Source organism: Cervus canadensis, chromosome 6, assembly GCF_019320065.1.
Source record: "Cervus canadensis isolate Bull #8, Minnesota chromosome 6, ASM1932006v1, whole genome shotgun sequence".
Classification (NCBI taxonomy): domain Eukaryota; kingdom Metazoa; phylum Chordata; class Mammalia; order Artiodactyla; family Cervidae; genus Cervus; species Cervus canadensis.
Genome location: NC_057391.1, coordinates 74,176,373 through 74,197,062, shown reverse-complemented (window position 1 = coordinate 74,197,062; position 20,690 = coordinate 74,176,373). Strand labels below are relative to the sequence as shown.

Here is a 20,690-nt window from a genome sequence, read left to right as displayed (position 1 = left end):
GCTGCCTCGATTTCCTTTTAAACAAGCCACTCATCCAAGGATTCTGCTCTCCATTGGTACGTCTTTTAATTTCATCATATTCAAGGTTGGGGAGCAAATGAGTTGCCACTGAATCCACCAAACCAATCTTTTCTGTCCCTGCCTGCCTTGCTTTCTTCCTGAGTTCCTTATTGCCTTATTGCAGTGATTTCGAATGGTGGTTACCATACCACTGGGGATATTGAGAAATTATTTTAGTTGGTACAGAGACAAACATTTTATTTTAATAGCTATGTTTCTAATGAGTGTAAAGAAACATGAATCATTGGGATTCACTCATAATACGACTTGATTTTGTCTCCCGCTGTCCCTTTATTCAGTGGGATTGGTTGTTTCCCTGACCCGGCAGGAAAACTCCATCAGGCCTCATAACGAATGACCCGGGTCATTGTTAGGCAGTAGAAGGTCCTGTGGTCACTTTAAGTCACAAACTGTCTCAATTCAGTACTGAATACGTCCAGTCCTTTGTCCCTGGGCTGAGAGGGACAGGAAAGGGCTTGCTTGGCCAGCACTGTTGTCGGCCAGCTCCCAGCTTCCTGGGCTTGGCAGGTACCTAATGCTGAGTCTCTTCTTGTGGCCATGGTCATGGGTTTCTCAGAGACTCTTCCTCCATGAGTGGGGACTGTTTACTTCCAGTTGTCTTGAAAAGAGCAAATTATCCTCTATTCTAGATCACTGTTCTTTCCTCAGCCCCTGAAAATCCAGCAATTCACCTCTCGCCTCTTTCAGCTAAGGTCTTTCCATCTGTCCAAATGGCCCTCTTGGACAAGACCTGCTCTGATCTGGAGCCAGCCTCTCTTGCATGTGGCCCACATTAGCCCGGGAAGCAATCACACTGTCCTCTCCTGCAGCGAACCTGAGGACTCGGGCCCACCCCCACGCCCCCAGCTCAGCTGGCTCCCTCGGCTCCACCCACAGCAGATGGGCAGCTCACGTCTCACACCTTGTGTGTCTCAGGTACAGTCAGGTGCCAGTCCATCTTGTCCTCTCAGTTGCAGGCTCAGATATCAGATTCCCTGGATGGTTCTGTTGGAGGCCCTCGCACCAGCTGGGGAGCATCAGACCTGTTGTATTCAGTGCTTTAGTTAAGATTTTCAAGACTTTTGATTGAACCTCTTGTTTTATGTGTCATAAGAATTATAACGACAGGAGAAACCCAGGATTTCGTGAATATTATTGCTTAGGATAAGGCTACAATACATACATAACTACAAATTTAACTTAAATCAAGACGTTAGCAACAGCTAACATTTACTGAAAACGTATAAAAAATGCCAGGTGCTCTTTTTGGGATGGACATGAATTTGAGCAATTTCTGGGAGATGGTGAAGGACAGAGAAGCCTAGCGTGCTACAGTCCGTGGGGTCGCAAAGAGTCAGACATGACTGAGCAACCGAACAACCAAAAACACTCTTTCATGTAACTCTTACAAGGGAGATACTTGTGTTATTTTTTAATTTACAAATGAGTAAGCAGAGGCAAAGAGAGCTTCTCTAAGGTCACACAGTTGGCATCAGAGCCCAGATTCAGATGGAAAGAATGTGACCCCAGAGTGGGCTCTTTTTTTTTTTTCCTGGCTGTGCTGTGTCTTTGTTGCTTTCCATGGCCTTTCTGTAGGTGCAGAGAGCAGGGGCTATCCTCTAGTTGTGGTGCATGGGCTTCTCATTGAAGTGGCTTCTCTTGTTGCAGATCACAGGCTCTAGGGCACACAGGCTTCAGTAGTCATGGCTCCCGGGCCAGGCTCAGTAGTTGTGGCACACAGGCTTAGTTGCCCCAAGTCATCTGAGATCTTACTGGATCAGGGACCAAACCCTTAACCACTGGACCACCAGGGAAGTCCCAGAGTGGTCTCTCTTAAATCGCTCTATCTGCCTCTTCCTACAAGGGTAGTAGAAAGCCATAAGTCATGAAGGCAGAACTCAAATGATTGAGAAATGCTGCCTTAGGACCTAACTGCAGAGTCCTCACCCTGACATTTGAGCTCTCCATTCATCGCCTCTGCCTGCTTTCCCAACAACTCTGTCTATGCCTTTCACCAAAGCCTAATCCACATGCCCGCTCACCTGCCACATATCACCCATCCCATACCTCATTATTTCCCTGCCAGGAGGCCCCTCACCTCTTTGCTCCCTCCCTACATTACAGTCCTTTTAAGAGGACCCATCTTTGCTGCAAAGGTGTATTTGACCAAAGCCACTTCAGCTAGGATCTTCGACAACTCTTGCCATTTCCTCACTAAAATGGCAGTTATTATGTGCCTTTATGCAGAGCGTAGGGAAGGGCAGTTAGCACACCCCAGTATGAACTCTCCCTGACACTTCCTGTTGCTAATATATGAAAGGCCTTCACCCCCTATGAACTTTGGTTTCATCATTCCTAAAGTGTGGGTGTGGATTTGCTCCTTCTGATTTCCAAAATACAGTGGTTTATAGTTGCCTTCCAGTCTCCTCTAACTGTTCAGCTCTCAAGGGCTGGACCTGTGTCTTGGATGTCTCAGTACAGCCCAGGACTCTGCCCAAGCTTTTACACGCAGACGGTATTTAAGTGTCGGTTGGTTGGTCGGTGGGAGAGGCTGTAAGACTGCTTTGGGCTTGAGTGACTTCTAGAAATCACCTTCCTCAGGGTGGTCACTGCTGAGGACCTTTGGAGTTCTCTTTTTTGTACAAGTTGGTAACAGAAGTTTTGGATCCAATCTGCTGCCTTTTTTCTTTAAGAGACCTAATGTAATGCTATTCAGGCTCACACTCCTTTATCTGTGGTTTCAAAATCCAAAACATTCTAAAACCAAAAAGCTTTTTTAAACTTGTGTGATGGCAAAGCCTGACCTGGACAAACATGAGGCCAGTGGTGGTCTCTTTTATCCGCAGAGCGAGCATATTCATAAATTTGGCTGCAGAGATGTTCATGTATTTGGGATGTTGCCCCCAGACCTAGTTGTGGGGGTTATGTAATCTACTGGATGCGCTCTACATTACCTTAAAAAAAAAATCTAAACAATTCTGTATGTCAGGGGTTTGGGACCAGAGGTTGTGGTTCTGGGCAGTATTTCTCCAGAGGTGCTTTTGGCAGTAACGGGTAGAGAGGTCCTTTGGATGCAGGACAATGCCAGCATCACAGACCCTCACATGACCTTGCCTCCTTGACCTTGTCCTAATCTCGGCCCTAGTTCCAGTATGACAGCCCACGCCTTGGTTTACCAATTTGGTTTTTTAAAATATTGTATTGCATACAATGCCATTTATCTTGATTGCTAAGATTTTTTTTGGCACCTCCTTCAGTTCTGTGCCTTAGGTACATCGTCAGTCTTGCCTCACCCTAGAAAATCAAGAAGTTTCCTGGTTTGTCTCAATGATGAACTGGTGTGTCCTCCAGGTGGGAGTGCCTGCTGGGTGCTTGCATTTCACTCTAATCCTGGGGGTAGGGGTGGGGGGTAGGCTGTTGGCCCTTGACCGAGTCAGCTCTGAAGAGAGACTTATAAGCTGGTTCCTGGATGCAAGTCCTACACCTGGATGTTTCTTCAGAGCCCATGTGAGCCAAGTTCCTCTACCACCTTCTGAGAAGGGATGCAGTTACTCATTTGAGAATCACTCTTCTTGTTAATCCCGATAGCTGCTTCAACCTGACATTTTAAAATTAAAATATATGTATATACACAAATGCTCCTGGAAGAATAGCAGAACAGTAGAAAAATGTACAGTGATGGAATCTAAAGTGTTTTATTGTGTTTTCTTCACTTTTGGATGAGGGAATCGAGAGGAGAGGTAATAGAGTTGTGAGGGTTTGTGGAAGAGCCAGGTTCAGACAGCCCTGTTTCCAGGCCCTCCATTAGTATCCAAGCCAGCAGGCTGTGACTTTCCTTTTTTCCCATCCCCAGGTGACCTCAGATGGGGCGGACACATGAATCAGTTAGCTATCTCCTCTTGATTGAAGGACACTTTTAAAGAATTTTATTTATTTTTAATTGGAGGATGATTGCTTTACAATATTGTGTTGGTTTCTGCCACACATCAACATGAATCAGCCATAGGTATATACAGAAAGACACTTTTTTTGAACCCTTCATACCTATTTGGCAGTGATGGGCATGCCTATGGGAGTTGAGGCCACCTTTCCCCTACCATTAAGTAACCAGCCCCTCTTATATTCTGAGCCGTAAGTATTTCTGGCCTGCTTTTCTAACCTATTGGAGGTCCTCTGAGATCATTTCTCTATCCCTATTTCTGTTCACGATTCCTCGTGATATAGCATTTCCATAAATATCCTTAAGCATCCTCTTACATACTGTTTACTCATCTTCTCATCCATTAGGAAGATATTCACCAGACCAAGCCTGGCACCTCTTTCTTTGACTTCTAAACACACCTCTGCCTCCAGACATTCAACCATTTGTCGTTTCCCTGGGCCCTGCAGATGACATGCTGTCTTCTACCTATTATTATGTGCTGGAAAATGCTGCAGTATAGTATAGTTTAAATTAATTGTGGAGATGAAATTTCCCAAAGGCCCCCAGTTGTATAGTTGTCTTAAGCCCCAAGGTTTGATCACACCGTGTACCCATAATTCAGGAACTTCATGTCAATATCTGTAAGAGACCATTGAACTTACTGTCTGGGTTTGATCACACGAAGCCACCCTGATTCTACTCACCTCCATTTTCCTCAGCATTGCAGTTTCCCTTGCATTGCACAATCTAGGATGGTGTCCCTTTTTATTAGAACAATTATTTGTAATGCCTCCTGATTACCCCAATTAAAATTTATAGATAATATGACATACCTGTATACATAAATTAAAAAATCAACATGCCTAAATTGAAAAGAACTAAGGGGAAAATTAATTATAATACCATACCACAAAAAAAAAAAAAATACCATACCACATATTCTGATATGGATTGCTTGGGCACAACGACACAGAAAGCAGAAGGAAGGAGCCAGGTGCTTGAACCTGTGCGTAGAATCACCGAGAATGTAACAGCCACAAATACCCACAAGATACAGGTGTGTCGTGTGGGTGACTCAGATACCAAGAGAGGCGCCCCTGAAGTTGATGTGGTTTTCCCAGATGCTGAACCTCTCTTGGTAAAGTTCCAAACATAAAGTACCGTATCCCCTTGGTTTGCACTCCAGTGGTATTCCTGGTCAATTCAGTATATGTTAAAACTGTGCAAAAATCTCCTGTGTTTATTTCAGAAAGGAGTTTGGTTCTAGATGCTGATAACAAGGAATGAGCTTTTCCTCTGTGAATGCCCAGTGGCATGTTCTAAGTTATGTGGGAGGGTTCTTCTGTGGGTTGTTGTGGGAACAGCAGGGCGTCCGGCATTCCAGCTCCCCACTAATAAGTACCTGCAGCGCTCCCCACCCACTGTGGTGCTGACACAGGTCCCCCACCCCACCCCCACCATTTCCAGGAGTGGCCCCACTGAGACCTACTGGTCTGGAAGAACGACCAGGAGGACCAGGAACTGGGAGATCTGATTTCGGGTCAAGGCACCTTAGTACTTGTATGACCTTAACTCTGGCCGCCTGGGTCTCCTCTCTGAAAAGGGGTTATTAATATAATGACACACTTGTCCTTGGTCTTTGGGACTGTGGCTCACTGCTCCCTCCACGATCTCAGGTCAGCGCAGAGCATCCATATGTACCCCATAGTATATGTCCCAGCCACAGCTCTCCCCCACTGTGGTTTTCTCTTGAGCATTTTAACGTATTTATGTCTCTCTTAGGGCTTCCCTGGTGGCTCAGATGATGAAGAAACTGGCTGCAATGCAGGAGACCCAAGTTAGATACCCGGGTGGGGAAGATCCTCTGGAGAAGGGAATGGCAACCCACTCCAGTATTCTTGCTTGGAGAATTCCATGGACAGAGGAGCTTGGTAGGCTACAGTCCATGGAGTTAAGAGGCAGACATGACTGAGTGACTTACACACACACACACACACACACACACACACACACACACACGTCTCTCTTATCTGGGAGGAAGGAAGGAGGAAGGGGGAAAGGACACCTCCCCCTGCCCCCATCTCTACTTTCCAGCAGCTTTTTTCTCCCCTTCCCTTAATAAGCAAAATTCTCAAAAGAGTCACCTGTCCATACTGTCTCAGTCACAGCGGTCCCCAGGAACCTTCTTGCTGCTAACTCTCCTCAGTCCCTGTTTGGCTTGCCTCTGCAGTTGACTGTGACCCCTCACACTCTCCTGCCCCCACTTCCCCAGAAGGATCCCTTCCTGGGTGCCCTGCTCCCTCCCTGGCCCTTCCACAGGCTTCATCTTCCATCCTCTATGGGCCCTGGATGTCACCCATTGCACCTTCTCCCCAGCAGGCTTCTCCTCTCTACCACTGCATCCAGTGGGGGCTGAGACCTGCCTCCAGCCTAGAATGCTGTGGGCATCTCAAAATCAGAGCATCTGAAACACAGTTCACTGGGGATCACCTCTGATGCACACCTTTGCCTGCATCCTCTTCTCTCAGTGAATGAACCTACAATGATCCTACCATTGCCCACGTCAGAACTATGGGTGCCGTTCTCCTCTCTCTCTCACACCTCCTTCCTTCCCACCCCCTGCCCCACCTCCAATAAATCTCTCACTGAGTCCTTTCAGTCCTGCTTTCTTAATAGTTATGGAGTCTTTGCTAATTTGAGTTGGCTGCCTGACCCTTGTTGACATTTAGGATTGCAACCTGTACTTATTGTTTGGCTGGATTAAGGTCTCTAGGGGCTCTCGGCATGGAAGGGCTTAGAGTTTCCTAAGTAATTAAAAATAAATTAACCTCATTCTGAATTATAAAATAATGTTTTCAGAAACAAGAAAATTTATTTGTATACCAAAGCCACAGTAGCTTCTCTTTTTTTCTCTCTCATAGCTTCTTTTTTAATCTCTCTCATTTGATCTTCTTTAAAATATTTTCCTCTGGTGCCCTACTGTGGCTGGTAGGCCTAAGTGTGTGTCTAGTGGGCCGGTTTGGACAATCCAGGATCACTTAGAATGTCAGCCACCTGTGGCCTGAGATGTCTTTGCCTGTGGTTTTTGCCTCTTGGGTGTTTGTGTGTACCTAGTGGCATGACATAGATACTGAGTAATTGTTTAAGGAACATGTGAATGAGTGCATGAATAATGAGATGAACTTGAAGTAGGTTCATTTAAGTAAAAGGCACTGTTGAAAGTTATTATCATTACTAGGCTTCTGGTATTTGATGCTACAGTACAATTTCCAAGATTGTATATTTACAATGTTCTAAAGACAATCAGCGCCACTGTTGTGCTTCAGCTTTCATACTTCAAGCCACTTTGCACTGAGTAGTCTGTACATAAAAGATGCATCTGAGGATTTCTGAATTAATAAATAAATGAAGTTGCACAACATGATGGTTTGCTTGATTCCCTTTCCTGCAGTGAGGCTGCTTCAAGAGACTCCATCACCTGCCCCTTATTTAAAGAGGTGCGTTATTTAAAGTGGCCACACCCTGGGACATCCCTGGTGGTCCAGTGGTTAAGAGACCACGCTTCCGTGGCAGGGGGCACAGGTTCGATCCCTGGTAGGGGAACTGCCATGTGGTGTGGCCAGAAAATAGAAGAAAAAAACAAAGTGGCCACACTCAGCTGTGACAGACATGGTACTCGGGGGAGGGAGGCTGTGCCTGCATGAGATCTCAGAAGGGATGAACATGGTCTAAAGAACTAAAGTCAGGCAGTATGAATAGGACTAACCACAAATCTGGGCAGTGTAGGGGAAAGGAAATACCAGGTAATACCCAGAAGGCTGTGGTTTCACAAACATACCCTGACTCATTAGTATGGGCTTGTGGACAAAACAAGTGTCAAAATATCTCCAGCAAACATTAACTACATCCAAGAATAGGTCTAAATAATCCTGTCCTCTGGTCCTGATAGGGTGGTCTCCTGGAAGACTGCTGATCTTGGGGAGAGAGAGGAGTAAACGGGTGGAGAAGTAAGAGAAGGGGAAGGCCCCACTGGAGGGGAAATGTGTCTATGAGGGACCCATTGACAGGGCTGGAAGTTGGGGGCCCAGATAGACAGCCGATGACCAGTGTCCTTCCTGGGTTCACCCTCCGTGTCTGCTCTACTCCATCCCACTCCAAGTAGTGGCAGGGTTCCTTTGTTGTTGTCCTAATTTTTCTAACTTTTTACTTGGAAGTAATTTCAGACTTACTTCAGAAGTAACTTCAGAAAAGTTGGCAGAATAGTACAGAACACACATGCATGCATGCTAAGTCACTTCAGTTGTGTCTGACTCTGCTGTAGACCCCAGGCTCCTCTGTCCATGGGATTCTCCAGGCAAGAATACTGGAGTGGGTTGTCATGCTCTCCTCCAGGGGATCTTCCCCACCCAGGGATTGGGTTCTTTGCCACTAGTGCCACCTGGGAAGCCCACAGAATACACATATACTCTTTATCCAGATTCAATATTTTTTTTAACATTTTGCTTTATCATTTATGTTCTCTCTCCTTCTTTCTCTTTTTCCTGAGCCTTTTTAGAGTCAGTTGCCTACATGGTGGCCCTTTCTCTCTGGATAATTCATGTGTGGATTCCTAAGAATAAGGATACTGTTTTATAATCTCTGCGGTATGTTGAACTTTAATATGACACTTTATCTAATCTGCTGATTTTATTGCAGATTTGTTGATTAACTTAATAGCATCCTTTACAGCATTTTTCCCCAGTCAGGATCCAACATGGCATTTGTTATGTCTCTTTAGTCTCTTTTCATCCAGAACAGTTCCTCAGTCTTTCTTTGTCTTTCATGACAATGACATGTTCAAAGAAGACAGCCTCCTTTTCACCTTTAAAAAAAAAAATGGAATGCTTTTCCCTTTGGAGTGGTCTGCTGTTGGGTCATGTTTAGACTCCAAGTTACACATTCCCGGCTAGCATACACAGGAGTGATGTTGTGTCTTTTTCGGTGTGTTACACCCAGAGGCACCAAATGCCCTTCTGTCACTTTTATGTGATGTTACGTTTGATCACTTGGCCAAGGTGTCCCATTTCTTCACTGTGTGTTTACTAATTTTTCCTCCTACTAATAAGCAGTCTGTGGGGAGACAAGACCATATGAATGTCTTACTCCGAATCTACATTTTGCCCTAAGACTTAGCAATCATCCACACTGGGTTTGCAGGTATTTCTGGATCCCACCTGAGGGATGGGAGGTCGAGCTATCCGGGACCAGGTGACCTATTTATGAGGGCCTCACCCACATGGGAGGGCCTGGCTGTGCTACCCAGCCCTGTTGAGTAACCGCATCTCCATGATAATTTCCCTCTTCCTACTCCCACCAGAAACAGAAGCTCATTCGTCATTCACTCAACTGACACATAAGAATGTTCTTGCGAAAGCTTCACAGCTTTATTTGGGCACGGTAGGGTATAAAAAGAAAGCTCACTCGTTCGATGCCTTTAAGAAGCCTACCATTGAGTTGGGGAGACAAGACTTGGTCACTGAAAGGTAAAGAACATGTAAGTCTTTAGTACTGTGACCCCACAGGACAACTCAACAAGAGTTATCCTGTGACCCTGGAGAATTAGAGGCTCTTAGGAATTTGGGGGGAGAGGGATCAAAGTGGTTTAGGTAAGATTGATGCAGGGACCTTTCGTTAACAAGGGTCATCTCTGAGTGGGCATTGAAGGACAGGTAAATCTGGATAAACAGAAATAAGGGCACTCCAGAAGGGGAATGGTGTGCACAAAGGCCCAGAGATGAGAGTATGGATGGAGTGACTGTGGGATGGTGAGTTATGTACCAGCCTGGATGGGGCCAAGGGTTGCTGTAGGTGGCAGGATCTACACCTTACTGAACACCTACCTCATACCAGGCATTTAAAAAAAAAAAAAAACTTTTCTGATTCTACAAGTGATACATGTGTGGTATAAGACGTTTAGAAAAATAGAGCTATACAAAGAAAATTTTTAATGAAGTCACTCTGTTCTTTCATCCAGAGATAACCAGTTAACCGTAGTGTGGTTCCTTCATTTCTGAGATCTTTGACATTCTTCTGGCAGTGGCTCATTTGGGTTCATGGACTCAGGAGCCCTTCAGGTCCCTCAGAGGCTATTAATCATATTTTGACAAACGTTTCATTCTGTTGACTTTACTAATTTTGTTTTCTAGCTAGAACTTGTATTCTCTAATTTGGTGCTTCTTTGGCTGTTTTGGTTTTTGTCAAATGTTTGGTGAGTCTTGGTTGTGTTTCTCTCTCTGTATTTTGAGGTTTTTCGGTCACCTCTACATGAATCCCGATTACATGCTCTCAAGCCAGGATGCAGGAGCTGTCTAGGTGTCCCTTTGCCTCAATGCCCTAATGTCCCTGGTGGAGGGACAGCTGGGTGGAGACGTGGGCCAGGGGCTGCTTGCCTGGCTGCTCCAGATCCCATGACCAACCACTCAGGGCCTCTCCTGGACCCCTAATCTGCTTGCTCCAAACTGGAGCCCCCAGAGCCATTCCCCCAAATGTAGAATCCTTAGCCATACTGCCGGGGTTCAAATCCTAGCACCGGCACTTACTAGCACTATGACCTTGGGAAAGGTATGGAACTCTGGGTCTTATTGGTAAAGTGAGGAAAATAATAGTCTCTGTCTCAAAGGATTTTTGTGAGGGTTCAATATATGTGCTGTATGAATGTCAGTTATTATTATTTTTCATGGTTTTATTTGTGGGTGTTGTGGTTTCTCTATCAGTTTATTATCATTTACTTCCATCTTCAAGGATAGAATTCCCTCTTGTTTTTTGCTGTGATGGATTTATTCTTCTTAGAAAATGTCTTTTGTGTCACTTTCAAGGGCCTTGGGGGAGGTACACAGTTGACCCTGGTCTGCCATCTTGATACAGTGATACATTTCCTTCAAATCTTCTTCAGTGAGCTGTATGAGTCTTATTATTATCTGTAATACGTACACGAAGGCATCCATTGCCATCTCTCTCTGCTCACCCAGGAGCCTGGCCGAGGGCAGGACTTGCCACCTGGTCTGGGATCCTGGATGCTGACTCTGTCTTGTGCAGGCCTGGGAGGGGATGAGTCCTCTTCTGGGCCTTCCTCAGGCTGGTTTGAGGCTGTCCTAATGAATGTAATGGGTCCTCTGCTTCCTTTGTCAAAAGGAATGTTAATTATTTTCAGCAGTCTAATTATGTGGCTAATGAGAGCCTGGCTGAGATAACATTCCCTTTAATTACTCTTGCCTAAGTGCTGTTTGGAGCCATATCTGAACGTGTTGCAAAGCTTGGTACTTTCACAGTGGATGGAGCTGTCTGGGAGAAGCTGGTCCAGAGGGACCAGGGTTTCAGGACTTAAGGCCCACAGTGGAAGCGCCTGGCTGCAGTCAGTGCCCAGCCTCGGGTATGCTGGCCTGTCCTCTGGGCCGTTACCTAAAGGGATGATCAGATCAGGTCATGTATGGAGCAAACAGCAACCATCACAGCTCCTCCTGAACAACTCATTCAGTCCTCGCCCCTAGTGCACCTGGCCTTCAGGATCCTCTTGGCCAAGCCTCTCACTCTTGGGGGACCTGCCCCCTGCCTTTTCTCCCATTCAGTACTTGGATTTTGAGATCCTACTGTATGTCAAGTTTTATCCAGGACATGAGGATGCAAAGATAAGGAACCCATGGTCCAGATGGCTTTCCAAAACCAAAAATTTGATCACACCCTTCTCCTCTTTGCCCAGGAGCAATGTCACATGTCTGTGTTCTAACCCCTACCCCCTTCCAGGGTTTATCTTCTGTACCATGACCTTCCTTTGGTTCTAATGTGTTCTGAGGTGTCTTTCAGTAACTGGGCCTTCGTGGGCAGATCCATGGAAGGCATCACTCCCAAGCTCCTGGGTGGGCCTGAGTAGGCTGGAAGGGGCAGGTCATATGAGATTGTTTACTGTAAGAATGAAGGGGCAGCTGTAGGTGGGCTGTTGCCATAGGAGAATTAAGTGCCCTGACTCCTGTCCACACATCTGCATCTCTCATGAGTGATGGGAGGGGAAGTGCTGATGAAAACCTCGGTCCTCCCATTTTCCAGCTGTCATTAAGCCTCTGAGCCTCCCTTGCCTCCTGAGTCAATCCATGTCATGGGCTTATGGAGGGGACCCATGAGATGACCTGTGTGACACCTGCCCAGCATGTAGAGGGTGCTCAATAAATGGTTTGGAGTTGTTGTTTTTTTTTTTTTTTTTAAACACTCCAGGAAGCAGCCCCTATGCTGAGTTACAGCCAAACACACAGGGACGGGTCTCATTCACCAATGGCCAGGGCCCTCTCCTGGCCTCTTGGATAAAAGTCACTCTTCAGACAGTAGACAGTGACTCTCTTGGAACAAGGGTTCATTCTCCCCCATCTCACAATGGCAGCCGTGGTTGACTAGGCCTGAGCCTGTGGGAGAGGAGAGTAGGGTGTCTGTTCAGAACACAAAGATTTCCAAGAACAAGGAATGAAGCTCAGCCTTAGGTCTGTATGTTTGCCAGCCTTTTGGTCACCCTTGATAATTCCGAGAGCAATGTCCAGGGGAACTCTCTGTGATGATGGAAACGTTCTACCTCTGCACTGTCCAATATGGTGGACACTTGCCACATGTAGCTCTGCGCACTTGAAATGTGGCTCCAGTGACTAAGGAACTGGATTTTTAAATTCTATTCATTTTTAGTTAATTAAAGTTAAATTTTAAATAGCTATGTGTAGCTATCAGACTGGCTAGTGCAGTTGTGCAGTTATCAGAAAATTCATCTCTGAGTACTTCATATTCTTGGCTTGGGCTGCATCTCAAGGCTACTAGTTTTCACATGTCCTGTTTGGAGAAGATAGTTGAGTGTGCTGTTGGCAAAGGCCAAGTGAGTCAAGGGGCAATGACAAAAATCAGTGACCAGAAGGGCAATTTGGAACCCCCAGAGCTATAGCCATCCTGCTGAGATTCACTGACTGTGCTGGGCATCTGACCTTCTTATTCCACAGTTCTGCCCCCTTACAGTCTGCAGGGGGCAAAGCCACTGGTTTTCACAGCAACAGAGATGGGTAGGTGGTGCTCAGGTATGTAATTCTCATGCCAGCTAGGTATGTTCCAGATGACGGAAAAACTACCTGTGCTGGTCAGAATTTTCTTGATCACAAGTGACAGAAAATCTAACAAACTAGCTGGAGAAAAAAGGAATATCTACTTTCTCGTTAAGGTGAAACACCCGGACTAGAGAGGATTTGGTAAAGTTACTTAAATTCTTTTGATCAGAAGCAGGTGGAAATTCTAGGCCATCAGTCAAAGGATTTTATCTTCCCTTCATTGTTCAATACAATTGCCAACAACAGCTGAAGGTTTCACAATTTCCAGCCCCTGACCACAGAAAGAGTCTTCAGTGGGCTGGCTGTATTTACTTGGCACCTGAGCACTATGCCCTGACCTAGTAGACCCTGTAGGGATCACCAGAGGACTCTGGGGGCAGGGAATGTCAGACCCCTAATTACACAAAGCTTGTTTAGCTTGTTTCTGCCTCAGGATCTTTGCACTTCTGTTCCCTCTGCCTGGAATGCTTTTCCCGACACTCTTTGCAAAGCTTCTCTGCATCTTTCTGACCTATGCCCAATGCTAGCTCCTTAGAGAAGTTTAAGACTCGTCCTCCAGCATCTAGTTTCTTTCTGCCCCCTACCAGGCCTTTCCCCTTCTTCGTGGCCTGATATCAGACATTACAGCATGTGCTGGCTGGCTTCCTTATTGTCTGTCTCCCCATAGAGCTGCGAGCATCAAGGGGGCAGGAACCTCGCCTTGTTCACAGTGGGTGTAGTGCCTGGCCTTCAGCAGGTGCTTGGTCAATATTTGTTGACTTCTGGAATATGACACCTCAGATGAAGAAACCAGCCTCCACAGGACTTCCTGGACCCAGTCCCCTGTTGTTTAGAAATCTCCGGGGGTGGCTTGGCTGCAGAAGGCTGTGAAAAGTAGGGCATTGGGTGTCACGCTGTTGACAACGTCCAGACTTGTCCTCGCCCTGGGTTTCTTTCTGCCTTCCCTGGGAAGGCGACGAAGGGTCAGGGTCTCCATTGCTGCAAAGGTAAGGTGCGGTGGATTTACCTGTGGGACCTCCTAAGGATGTGAGCAGTAATAGGGAGAAACCAGATAGATGAATTCCTGCTCAGTGTGTGGGGGCGGCCGTGAGGCCACTGTCGTCTCTTCCTGTCCAGCTGGCAGCAGGAACCTGGCTGGGGTCACGTGATGAGGATCCCAGGGCCCCTCAGCTGCTGCCCGGTGGGATCTGCATAAGGGATTATTGGCCGAGGGGAGGGGAGCCGGCTCTGTACAGTAACACACGCCTCGCTCTGGGACGGCGGCCAGGCAGCTAATTAGAGAGCCCAGCAGCTGTCCAGCCTTTCAGACCGCGAGCAGCAGCCACCCAGGGCCAGGGGGTGGGATGGGAGGGAAGGCAAGGAGCGCAGGGTCAGAGACCACCCTCTAAGGTGTAGGGGGATGTGGGCAGGCCTTCAGGGTTGGTTCCGGGGGTAGGAGGGAAGCGGGGAGTTGGGGAGAGTGGGCTGGAGAGTGGGGAGGAGGAAGGAAGAAGAGGAGGTTATCAGGACAGGGTGGTCTGCAGGTGAGGCAGAAGACCCGGGGTCAGGGCGGGGGGGAGGGGGCGGGGCGGGGCGGTGAGATGTCCAACAGGCAGGGAAACCCACATTCCAAGCCCAGGGTGAGGGGAATGGAGTGGAAGAACATGGCCAGGTGGAGTGGGGAACCTATCCCCTATCTCCACCCTTTCTTCCGCATGCCGGTCAGGCCCCAGGGCTTGGGGCTCCTTGCTCCCCAGAGGGAGCTGACCACACTCAGCCTCCCTGCCCCCCCCACCCCACCCCACCCTGGGGTTCACACCTTGGTTTGGGAAGTTGGCAAATCCACTTGCGTTCAGGGTTGGTCTTACTACAGGACAAATAAAAGCAAAAGGGAAGAACTGGGGAGGATTTGCATAACCAGAGCACACCCCAGTGAGTCTCTGGGGCATCTTCTCTTTACTTTATGTGCACCTGGTTGGGGGAATCTGTGGAAGAGAATAGAAGAGAAAAAGGCATAGTGTTTGCCTGCTGCTTTCTGGTTTCAGTCTTAGGTTCCGAGCCATGGAGAAGGGTTAGGGGGGAGGGTATACTGGATTTTGAGGTTCTAGTCAGAGAAGCAGAGATTCAATCCTGCAAGCCCAGCTTACCCTAAATAGTTACAGGGGAGGAGAGAGAGCATTGCGGTGGGAATTTCCTGCCAGCAGCTGCTGGTTAAACCTCTTTGGGAGATGAATCCTACGTATATGAAAACTGGATGCGCCTTTTGAGAGTGCCAGCACATCGTAGAAATAACAGAATAGGCGTTGGTATTCTCTGACTTGAACCTGAGCTTGGCCTCTTGCCCACGTGAGAGCCTTCAGTGTCTCCCAGGATGCCCTGTTCTAGCCCCATCTCTCTTCTCATGTCTTCTGTATTGTCCAGACCCCAGGCACTCACCCCATCTCTCCTCACCTTAGGCTGGGTGATGGCTTTTGGAGGTAGGAGAAAGGATAGCAAGCACCCTTCTTTCTTTCCTCTGCAGAGACAGCCCTGGCCATTGTAAACCAATATTTACGTGCTTTGTGGGAAAGAACCCTTCTGTGATGGTGGCCTAAAAATTAGAGAAGATACGGGGCTTCCCTGGTGGTTCAGATGGTAAAGAATCTGCTTGCAATGCAGGAGACTCGGTTCAATCCCTAGGTTGGAAAGGGATTCCAACCCTGGAAAGGGATTCTTCATTCCCTGGAGAAGGGAATGGCTACCCACTCCAGTATTCTTGCCTGGAGAATTCCATGGACAGAGGAGCCTGGTGGGGTACATACAGTCCATGGGGTCACAAAGAGTCAGACAATGACTGAGTGACTTAACACTTTCAGGCATCATTATGTTTGATTAGTAACACTGGATGTTGCAATCACCCAGTAATTTAGCTGGAGCCTTCTCTACCTTGCCTGTCCCTCCATCCAACAGAAGTTCCATGGTTTCAAGGGATTCACCATATAAAGGGGGAAACAGACACTGAATCGTTTTAAGATGGGACCATATGTTTCAATGGGAAGATGTTCAGTGCCCTGTAGGAACATCAGTGATGGAATAACTGGGGGACTGTGGGAGGATGTCACACAAGAATGAAGAGGGGCAGGATCTCAAAGGAGGCGTGGGTGTGATGGGCTGTGGAGGAGGGCAGTTAGGGCTTGAACTTGAACGTGGTCTCCTTCAAGCTTCTGGGGCATCTGGTTGTGTTGAAGAAGAAGCTAGACGGACAGACTCAGCAGTATGTTTTCGAGTAAGCGGCTTACGGAACGGACTAAGTAGATTACACTCAACGAAGGACGAGCATGTGCGGACATGGGCCTTGAGAATGAAACTGGGATGGGAAGCAACTGGAAGGAATGCCGTGTGGAGAGAGGGGTGACTCTGGAGCCCTAGGACCAGGGCTTGAATCAAGTGTGTGGATTTGGCCTAATCGCTTAATGTCCTAAAACTCCGTGTTTTCATCTTTAAAATGCAGGAGGGTTGGGGACAGGGTGGGAGGTAGACTAATTCCTGCCTTCCCTGCAGGAGGTTGGGGAGAATCATGAGAGATGATACACTTGAAAAAGTGTAAGTTCTACCCCCATGTTAGTTGTCTAACGGCTCTTCGCCCATTCCTCTCTTCCAGAAACTTCTGGTTCAGGTCATGCTGTCCACAAGGGAGCATGCCCTCTATACCCTGGGACCCAGTTGAAGGGGCCAGGGAGTGTCGGAGGAGTCTGGGAACAGCTGGTACACTTGGAGGCAGAGGTGGGACCCCATCAAGTCCTTATCCAGCACCCCCACCTCCCCCTGGCTCCCTAGAGGGACAGCCTGCAGATGAGGAAGGAGGGGGGCTCCAACCTGAGGAGGAGCCCCAGATGGACCCCGTTTTGACTGCTGCACCTCATCTGCTGGGGCGGCCCCGCAGCCAGTGAGGGGCTCCCAGGGCTGACTGCAGGCAGGCTGTGCTGCCAGGATGTGGGCTTTGGTTTCTGTTTCTGTTTGGGTTTGACTTGTGCTATTAAGGAGGCCTGCTTAGGGCCCAGAGAAGGGGAAGTGCCTGTGAAGGGGAATCAAACTCCCCAGGCATTGGTGATGCTGGGGGTGGAGGGTGTGCTGGATATGCCGATGACAGGTACGTGCCAGGGTGACCCCTGCCCACGGTCTGGCAGGCTGGGAGAAGGGAGGGTGGGCTCCTGTTTGTGGAGGAGATGGGGAGGGGCTGAGGCCAGGACAGCATAGCAACCCACAGCCCCTCACCCACTCTGTCCTTCATCCAGAGGCTCCCGGGAGAGAGCTGGCGGTGCACAGCTTTCCTACCCTAAAGTACATGCGCACACAATGAATTTCAGTTCCTCAAGTCCTGCCCTTTCACTTCTCTTGGCTCCCCTGCTGCCTTGCAGGTTGTCAGCTTTGGAAGCAAAGGCCCAAGTCACCCCTGCTCAGAGAGCCTGGCAGGTAGAGGGAAGGAGGAGGGTGGCCATGGGTAGCAAGCAGCTCAGGTGATGCCTCTATGGCTCACCCTGCTTGATGTCCCCTGGGTATGGTGACAGCTCCCCCCGGTCACACACTGTTCTTGGTTTCTGAGCAGCTGGTCCCTCCTTCTGTAGGACTGGGCTGTCCTTGGGCTCATGCAGAAGGGGCAGTGTCCCAGGGATTTTCAGTGGAAGCTTCAGCACTTTCATATTAGAACAAAAATGTTGTTCAGTTGCTCAGTCGTGTCTGACTCTTTGTGACCCCATGGACTGCAGCACACCAGGCTTCCCTGTCCCTTCCCTGACTATCTCCCAGAGTTTGTTCAAGCTCATGTCCATTGAGTTGATGACGCCATCCAACCATCTCATCCTCTGCTTTCCCCTTCTCCTGCTGCCCTCACTCTCTCCCAGCATCAGGGTCTTTTCCAGTGAGTCAGCTCTTGGCATCACACGGCCAAAGTATTGGAGCTTCAACTTCAGCATCAGTTCTTCCAATGAATATTCAGGGTTGATTTCCTTTAGGAAACAAAAAGAAATGTTGAAATCTCTACCAAATGGTCAAGTCTTAGGGCTAAATTAAAAATATATATGTGGCAAGGGATGTCATAAAGTCAGATTTACATCAGCTTGTAGTCAGTCACTGATGTTAATAGGAACAGTCTGACAATAATAAAAAAAAAATAATAGAATGAATTAAATTTGATTGAGTGGGGTTGCGGGGATGGGGCTTTGGCGCACATTGTGTTGGTGTGCTTGTTTTTCCAGGTGTAATTGTGCTTGGCTCCCCAAATGCTAAAAACAAATGTCCTATGTTGTCTGTCTCCTGTGAGGTTCTTGACTGCCCTTGAGAACAGATGTACCCACTACAGGGTGAAGGTGAGAGTGTAATTTGAAGCTCAATTGAGAAGGGAACTGGATTCTAAAATTATATCGCCACTCGGATTTACAAATGTGCACACATTCACTCATGGCGCAAGAAGCGCTGCGTCCTAGCCCCCGCAGGAGTCCCCTGGGATCCTTGCCTGGTTCTCATCACCGGATTAACCAGACCTGGGTGAGCAGGATGGCCGGGAGGAGGTGGCCGGCTCCAGGAGAGGGCCCCGTGGCCTGGGTGTGATGCGTGTCTGGTGCTGAGCCAGTGCCTGGAGTTGTCATGTCTGCCTTGAGGTCGCCGCTCTGACCGGTAGCTCAGATCTGGGGCAGTTTAAGCTGATGAACTCCTCCTCTTTAATTCCAGGGATAAATGGAAGCCACCGGCCCAGTAGCCAAGGATCAGCTGAGCCCTGGGGCTAATGCTTGCTCACACTGTTGAGAGTGGCACTGCGGCCCAGCCAGGCACCGGGACAAAGGTTAACCCGGGACACTCGTGGCCAGTGATCCTGATGTCTGTTCAGAGCTGCGCACTCAAGGGTGTGATAAGTGAGTATGTTACTGGCTCCCAGGGGAATCACTGGCCCTTCCTGCCTCAGCGGCACAAGCACACGTCTGGAGATTCCACTTCTGAGCCTGCTTCCCATCCGAGGGCCTGTCACAGGGTTGTTTTGGAATGAGAGGGCGTTTTCCAGCAGTTTCAGGCCGTGTCACATGCCAGAGCCGTCTTACAGCTACATGGCTTCTAAAAACCAGGCCAGAGCCAGTTGAGCTGAGTGATGGGAGACACCCAGCCCCAAGGAGACGGCAACTTCCCCAATTCTTGTTCGCATCTGTAGGCTCATGGATGCGTTGGGCCCTGGGCTTCACCTCTGTGCAGTGGGAACTGGATCTTACCTAGGCTTCCAGACTCTGCCCAGAAGCCAGGAGTGGATCTTGTGGCTTGGGTAGGGCATCTGGGCCACTGGATGGGGAGGGATTTGTGGCGTCTTGGCTGCCATGAATGTCGTCAAGAGAAGCAAGTCCTCCACTGCTTCCAAGTGTCTCAGCCACGTCTCCTCCTCAGTCCAGAGGAGCGGCTCTAGGGCGAGGGCCCTCTGGCTGCGGAGTCTCCTCTGTCCTCACACAGCCTTTTTTTCCAGCCTCAGCCTCTGGCTTTTCCTTGAGGACACTTTAAAAAATGACAATTGGCTGCTTTACCCAGAGGCTGTCCAGCCTGAAGGCTCATCTGCCTGAACAGGGCAGTCAGCCCCACTGAGGGATTCAGAGCCAGCAGGTTTAGAGCTCCCCGGGAAGGCAGGTCAGGGAGGGCTGGTGCTTTTGCACTGCTGACTGGATAGGCTTCTAGGAGGTGTTGGACTGGTCCATGGGAGTGCGGAGCCCTTAGATTCTACTTAGGAGAGGGGCAAGGGCAACTGGGCACTTCTCAGCTTTAGGTAACTCTTGACTCCACTGCTAGTTGACAGTTTAACACTCAAGGCTAGAATTTACTTTTCAGTCAGCCAAGGCTTACAAAATCAGTTCGTGACTAGACAGTCTTTCAGGACATGTGTTACTGTATTGATTTATAGCCAAGGTGGTGTGAGCAAGCCTGGACCATGGGAGGGGGTTTGGGGTGGATGGATGGTCATGGAGGCCACTGTGGGAAACACGGCCACTCAGACAGAGATCTATTCCCTGCATTACACAGAATTCCCCAGAACAACCTAAATCCTCAGCCTTAAAATAGCTGTGCCCTGGACTTCCCTGGCAGTTCAGTGGTTAAGACTCCATGCTTCCACTACAGGGGGCATGGGTTTGATCCCTGGTTGGGGAACTAAGATCCCATATGCCATACGGAGTGGCCAAAAACAAAAACAAAATGGTTGTACCCTTTCGTCCAGTGATCCCACTTCTGGAATTGTTGAGAACTCTTTCATTAGGAAATAGTCCCAGCAAAGACAAGGGCTGAATTTTCCTGTTACGGGCATAAAAGAGATGTTTCTTGTGGTGTCATTGTCACAGTGGATATGGAAAACAGTTGTTCTCCCTTTGTTGAACATCTAGGTTAAGTAAATTATAGTTTCCCACTTGGTGGAATATTATGCAGCCATTATAATGAGGAGGACATGGGAAATATAACAACTTGAAATAATGATTATGATGTCATGAGTGAAGTGTCAGGTTACAGGATAGGTACATTATGGTAACTTGTAAAATAAACACAAGAGAAAAGACTGCAGAGGGGAAATGATAATGGCTGCTAGCTGCTGGAATTATGAATGCCTTTTCTTTCTATGATGC

The 20,690-nt window shown here is 48.2% G+C and overlaps 1 protein-coding gene across 17 annotated transcripts in view; it reads left to right on the top strand.

Annotated features, from left to right (window-relative positions):
* TMEM229B (transmembrane protein 229B) overlaps positions 1 to 20,690 on the top strand; it is a 40,088-nt gene that overhangs the window by 7,606 nt on the left and 11,792 nt on the right. For 7 of the 17 annotated variants that reach the window (XM_043472340.1, XM_043472345.1, XM_043472346.1 and 4 more), the window contains exon 2: positions 18,775 to 18,956. The gene's annotated coding sequence lies outside the window, so the exon portion shown is untranslated. Of the gene's footprint in view, positions 1 to 9,395; positions 9,516 to 13,036; positions 14,076 to 16,708; positions 16,831 to 16,867; positions 17,198 to 18,367; positions 18,592 to 18,774; positions 18,957 to 20,690 lie in introns of those variants that run through there. The other 10 variants (XM_043472339.1, XM_043472341.1, XM_043472348.1 and 7 more) reach the window with 8 other exon arrangements.